Below are 6,136 nucleotides of genomic sequence, written 5' to 3'. Positions count from 1 at the left end.
AAGGTTACAGGTTGTATCATCCGCAAACAAAACGTATTCTGGTTTCACAGGATGTAGTGTTTGTGGAAGACTCTGTTCAGCCCTTGCTGTCATGTACTAGAGACAGTAATGTAAGCTCACAGGACATTTATGACACTTTGTTGCCTCTTTTCAGTGGTGGAAATACGAATGTAAGTTCCAATGAGGCAAATGTACAGCCTATAAGGGTTTCTGAAAATGTTTTAGAACAGCCTATCACTGATGCAGATGTACATGATGTACTTGATGAGGAAAGGGCTGAAAATGAGCAGGCTAGAGGTATGCCAAAATGGCTGGTGCACACTTTGCGTGACAGTAAATTGGATGCACCTTTATCTAGTCGTACTCGTTCAGGCTCTCGCCATGCATCTTATGCATCAGATTGTTATGCTTTGGCTGTGTCTAGTTTACATGATGTTGAGGAGCCTCTGTCTTTTGATGAAGCACAAAATTCAGAAAATTGGATTGCTGCCATGAAATCAGAATATGATGCACTTATAGAGAATGACACATGGACTTTATGTGATTTGCCTCCTGGCAAAAAGGCCATTGGTACGAAGTGGGTTTACAAGTTGAAACGCAAGCCGGATGGTGAGATCGATCGCCATAAGGCTCGACTTGTTGCAAAGGGTTATGCACAACAAAAAGGCATAGATTATGAAGAGACTTTTGCTCCCACTTGTCGTATGACTACTGTGCGTTTTCTATGTGCATTGGCAGCTCATTTTGGTTGGGATGTACATCAATCAGACATTGTTACTGCTTTCTTGAATGGTGACATATTTGAGGAAGTTTATGTAACGCAGCCTCGCGGTTTTGTCATAAAAGGACAAGAGGACAAAGTGTGCAAATGTAAGAAGGCTTTGTATGGGTTGAAGCAATCTCCTCGTGCTTGGTATGAGAAAGCTGACACTCATTTGGTTAAACGAGGCTTTCGTAACAGTCCAACAGAAAGCACATTGTATGTAAAGCGTGAGGATGATGTATTTCTCATTGTGGTTCTTTATGTTGATGATTTGCTGATCACTGGACCAAATGAGAGACATATTGCTGAATTTAAGGCTGATTTGAATGCTACTTTCAAGATGAAAGATTTGGGGCTGTTGCATCATTACTTGGGTATACAGTTTAAGCAGTGTGATGGTGGTATTGCCTTGTGTCAGAAAAGTTACATAGAGACATTGCTATGTAAGTTTGGACTTGAGGATTGCAAACCTATTGCCACTCCCATGGAAACAGGTTTGAAGTTGAGTCTACATGATGCTCGCGATCCTGCTGATGTCACTCTTTACCAAACTGCTGTTGGCTGCCTCATTTATGTATGCAACACGAGGCCAGATATTCAGTTTGCAGTCTCGCAGGTCAGCAGATTTATGCATAGCCCAGGGTCTAAGCATTGGCAGGCTGTCAAGAGGATTTTACGCTACCTTAGTGGCACTTTACATCTTGGCTTGTTTTATCCCAAGGGGGGATCATTGCCGCCAGACTTACATGCTTTTTCGGACTCAGATTGGGCTGGTTGTTTTGACACGCGAGTGTCCACAAGTGGTTTTTGTTTCATGCTTGGCAGTTCATGTATATCATGGTTGAGCAAGAAGCAACCTACTGTGGCCACTTCGAGTTGTGAGGCTGAGTACAGGGCAGTCTTCACAGCTACGGTTGAGTGTGTATGGCTCAGACGCCTTATGGCTGACTTGGGTGTTGGACAGGACACTGCCAACACTATCTACACTGACAGTCAGAGCCCATTGGCAGTTGCGAGGAACCCAGTTTTTCATGCTCGCACAAAGCACATTGAGGTGCATTACCACTATGTCAGGGAGAGGCTCTCAGCAGGAGAGATCAGCTTGGCTTATGTGCCAACACAGGACAACCTTGCAGATCTTTTCACAAAGGCATTGTCTCGTGAGAAGCTTGAAGCTTTTCGCAAAGCTTTGGGCTTACTCCCCTTTGTGGACTGATCCTGTCCCCAGGGCATGGCACTTCCCTTTACTCATGTGCCAGCTCTCGTTCACCGCATCACTCCAGGGGGGATTTGTTACCATATACATGTGGTAGTGATGTGTGTGAACACACTAGGACCGCCAGGGCATTTTTTCCCTCTTTAGGAGGTTTTTTCCCCCGTGCATTGTATATACGCCCATCACTCTAGGGCTATCTATCTTTCCATTGCACACTAAGTAACACACTCTCTATTGTGTGCCTTGAGCTTCCTTCGTCTTCTCCAAGCTGTGTGTGTTTCTCTGCAACCCTAATTCCAACATTTTCTTTGGCTTTACTTCTTGCAGAAATATGCTCCCAGAATTCATCATAGTTGAGGATCTGCATTTGATCCCCTTCACCTTTACTGGAGACAACTTTATTTTATTCAGTAATCTCCTTTATTTCTCGATCTAGAATCCTTGAGCTTTCGTAAATAAATTCCTCTACAAAATACTCCCACCGTGTGGGATATGCTTCTACCAGTTCTTGAACCTGCTTTTTAAAATCCGTTTACAACCTCCTCAAAAGCTGCAATCATCCGATCTTCTAGAACATTTTGTCTCTTCATCTCAGCTTCGTAACATGCAATAAAACCTTCTCGATCATATCCCTGAAAAACATAATACTGCTCACATACAGCATCAACAGGTGTTCTCTTCAAGACAATTTTCTTCCACAATGGGTGTATATGGTGGAAAATCTTTCAGTGATTCATCAGTGCTATTAGGCACGATTCTTGCATCCTCTACACCAGGCAAGGATTTAACGTTTTCTATCATGTCAGATACCCTTTGTTCAGTTTTGATAGGTGTTTCATTGTTTGGTGGTTTGATTATTCTATCCCTCGCTTCCATAGGTGGAGGCTCTAGTAAGGCTTGTGCAGTTTCAATCAACTGCTTGCACATCTCTAGTCTCTGTTTTTCTATCTCTGGATATGGATATGTCATCCACCTTTGCTCTATAGTCTGTCTGTTCTTCAATCTTGCTTCATATGCTTGCAAGATTGCATCTAAGGGTTCATTGATCTTATCTACCAATATAGACCCTCATGAGCTTGTGCTCCTTGGTCCCTCCATCGATTTTAGAGAGTCAAACTCTCATTGCTGTTTAAGTTGCTCTCGAGCCATTGTTAGCTCAACTTCTACAGCTTTCTGTTTTCGCTCACGTCTAGCTTTCATTTTCGATCTTCGTTCTTTCCAAGGATTATCACGACTAACGCTAGGCTTGTCAGTCTTGATTTCCTCTTGATTTTCATCGTTGCTATTGGGCTGATTGTCATTTTTCCTTGTTTGGGCTCTCGTCAAGACCTTAACAGGAATCGTAGTTTCGTTTTCTGACCCTCCACTGGAAGGCAGTGCTCCCAGCATATTCAAAGTAGTCTTTGATCCTTTGCTTAGGTTCTTAGGGCAATCAGGAATCAAGTGAGTAATTCCACACTTGGTGCAATATGCATTGACCCTAATGATTTCATCATGAGGACAGTCTCTTAGCCAATGGTCTCCACCACACTTGTAACATGGTCCCTTAGGCTGTTGAGGTGCTCCTAGAGCCCCTCTTTGTTGGTGTGCATACATCTATCCGCTCATGACTCCGTTGGCTATGAACAAAAATGTTCGTTCATCCAAGCTATATCTCGCTTCTCCTGCTGCCTGTGTGGCAGTTGGTGGTCTTGGATTTCCTATCATGCTCCTTGGTTCTGGTGTGGAGAGTTCTTTTGGTGGATAATAGACAGGATTTGCAGTATATCCATTGGGATCTTAGTAATATGCATGCATAGGCACCAAAGCCTTTTCTTCCGATTTAGTTACGGTTGGTGTGTATCTTATGCCGACTGGTCGTAATCCTGGTAGGGGTGGTTGTTGCCCCAACACTGGTTGTGGTCTTTCTACACCTACAGGTCTTGGTAGGTTGCCTGCTTGATACCTAGGCATCGATGGAATTTGAGGAGATGCTACCTGAGCTTGGGGAGCATATGGTCGTTCTCTCACATACCCCTTGTTATAATAACATTCCTCCGTCCCATGGTTTGTCTATTTTTGTTCAATCGCACACCATTTTGGCTGTTTAGCCTGAGGTTTGGAATACAAGTTAATCTTCTTTAGCACTTCCTCTACAAGCTGCTCCTGGATTACAACTATTTCTCCTTTCGGTGTTGTCTTAATGGACTTGCTGCCACTTTGTTGTGAGGATGAATCGTCGTCAAGATCCTTGAATTCACCCTCTTTGTAGACCACGCAATTGTCTACAAGGTAAATAGCCTCCTTATTTAACTCATTTAACTTTGTGCTCCTCTTCATATGTAAGTCCTTCTGGAGATCTGCATTCCTCAATCCTTGAATAAATATAAGCATAAGTCTGGAGTGAGTTGGCAGTTCTTCCACAGGACAGAACTTAACATATCTTTTTAGTCTTAGGACTGCCTTTCTCATAGATTCCCCTTTCTGTTTAAAATTGTGGATTTGTGAGACAGTATTGTGAGCTATTCCCCTTTGTGAGAATTCCTCAATAAAATTGTCAAACACCTCCTCCATAGACTCAAAGTCTCTTCTCTCCACAGAGTCAAACCACGTAGCTACATCATCCTCTAGGGTTAGTCCAAACCCTGCAAATTTGGTAGGGAAGTCTAACACCTCTTCAGCTCTAATTACACGCACAAAGGCTGCTACATAATCTCTCCGATCTCTCTTTCCCGTGTATTTCTTGTTTACCCATTTTTGCACTTGAGAAGGTCAGATTCTACAATGGTCTACAAATCTCATCATTGGATCTCCACGTCCTAGTCGATACACCTCCTCTGGTCTTCTGTAGTGGCCAGGTTCCTCTCCGAGTGGTGCTTCTAAGCCATAATTTCTAACAGTTCTTGCAGGAGATGGTTCATCTCTTCGAACTCGTTCTATGGGTGGTCTTCCAGGCTCTGTTGACCCTTGAGTCTTTGGCTTACTCTCTCCTTGATACCGTGAATAGAGTGGTGGTTCTTGTAAATTCCTTAGCCCTCGTGTGGCTTGATAACCATCTCGATTTCGGTCTTGTTCTAATGTTGCACCCTATCAAAGCCATGCCTACAATGATGGATGGGTAGCTGGTTGGTCCTGGTAGTTGAACGTTGGTTGTCGGGTAGAATGTGAGGTCGCGTCATATTCCTCTGAAAATGGATTTGTCGATTTTCTAGGGGTGTATGTGGCTCTTGGTATTTCTTTGGGGGCATATGTTGATGCTCCTAGAACCGTTGCCTTTTCTACCTCCTCCGGGAGAATATGTTGGTATTCTCGCCCGAACCTATCAACAAAAACGATATCCTTCCCCATAGCAATTTCATAAGAGAATAAGTAAAGAACCTTGTCTTTGGTTAACTCAATTGGGTATGGTTCTTTGCAACAAAAGTAGGAAACTATTCCCTCGCTCTCATGCTTGTAAATCCCCACATTCTCATTATAAGTTGAGACCCTGGTTGTTTTCTTATCATTCATAAAAATTGCTCCAGGTTGATCAATGTTTGGAGGCAGTTCGTGAGTTTCTCAAACCATTTTCCCCTTTGCCACGTTATCTCCATATCTATTGTAATCTTCAGGGTTACTAACTATCAGATAGTGGTTCCCCTTTCCGTCTCGGAATCTATCTCCATCATCATAGACTTGAATTATCTCCAGCCTCTGAGCCGGTCTTTCTTTAATACAAATGCACTTGCGTCCTCAATAGTCAGAATAAACTAAGGCTCCCCTCGAGTTTGTTCCTTCTAAGAAGATCACAATGAACTTAGAATCATTCAATGGATTTAGGGAGGTGCTTCCTCCTGGAATTGTTCCATCATAGGTGAAACCTCCTGGCTATTGACTACCCATCATGAAGAAGGATTTTTCTGACCAAGTGTCAGTATCACTACCCTCCTCAATAATAGGTGCTAGGGAATCTAGACTTGCTTGAGTTACACTCTCTTCAGTGGACATGGTGCTTACTTGACTTTTGACACTTTTAGCTCCTAACTTAAAAAAAGCTCCTGACCTCAAATACATAAGAATCAAAGCTGTATTGAAAACTTAAAGCTTACCTGGACTCCTTCTTCCTGTGCGGCTCTGTGATGATCTCCTTCTGGGATCTACACAAGTATGGTTAGTCTGTTCACAAGGGTTTTCCTTGA

Source organism: Adiantum capillus-veneris, chromosome 7, assembly GCF_014529385.1.
Source record: "Adiantum capillus-veneris isolate H3 chromosome 7, ASM1452938v2, whole genome shotgun sequence".
Lineage (NCBI taxonomy): Eukaryota > Viridiplantae > Streptophyta > Polypodiopsida > Polypodiales > Pteridaceae > Adiantum > Adiantum capillus-veneris.
The sequence above is the reverse complement of the archived record's forward strand: the minus strand, read 5'-3'. Positions refer to the sequence as shown.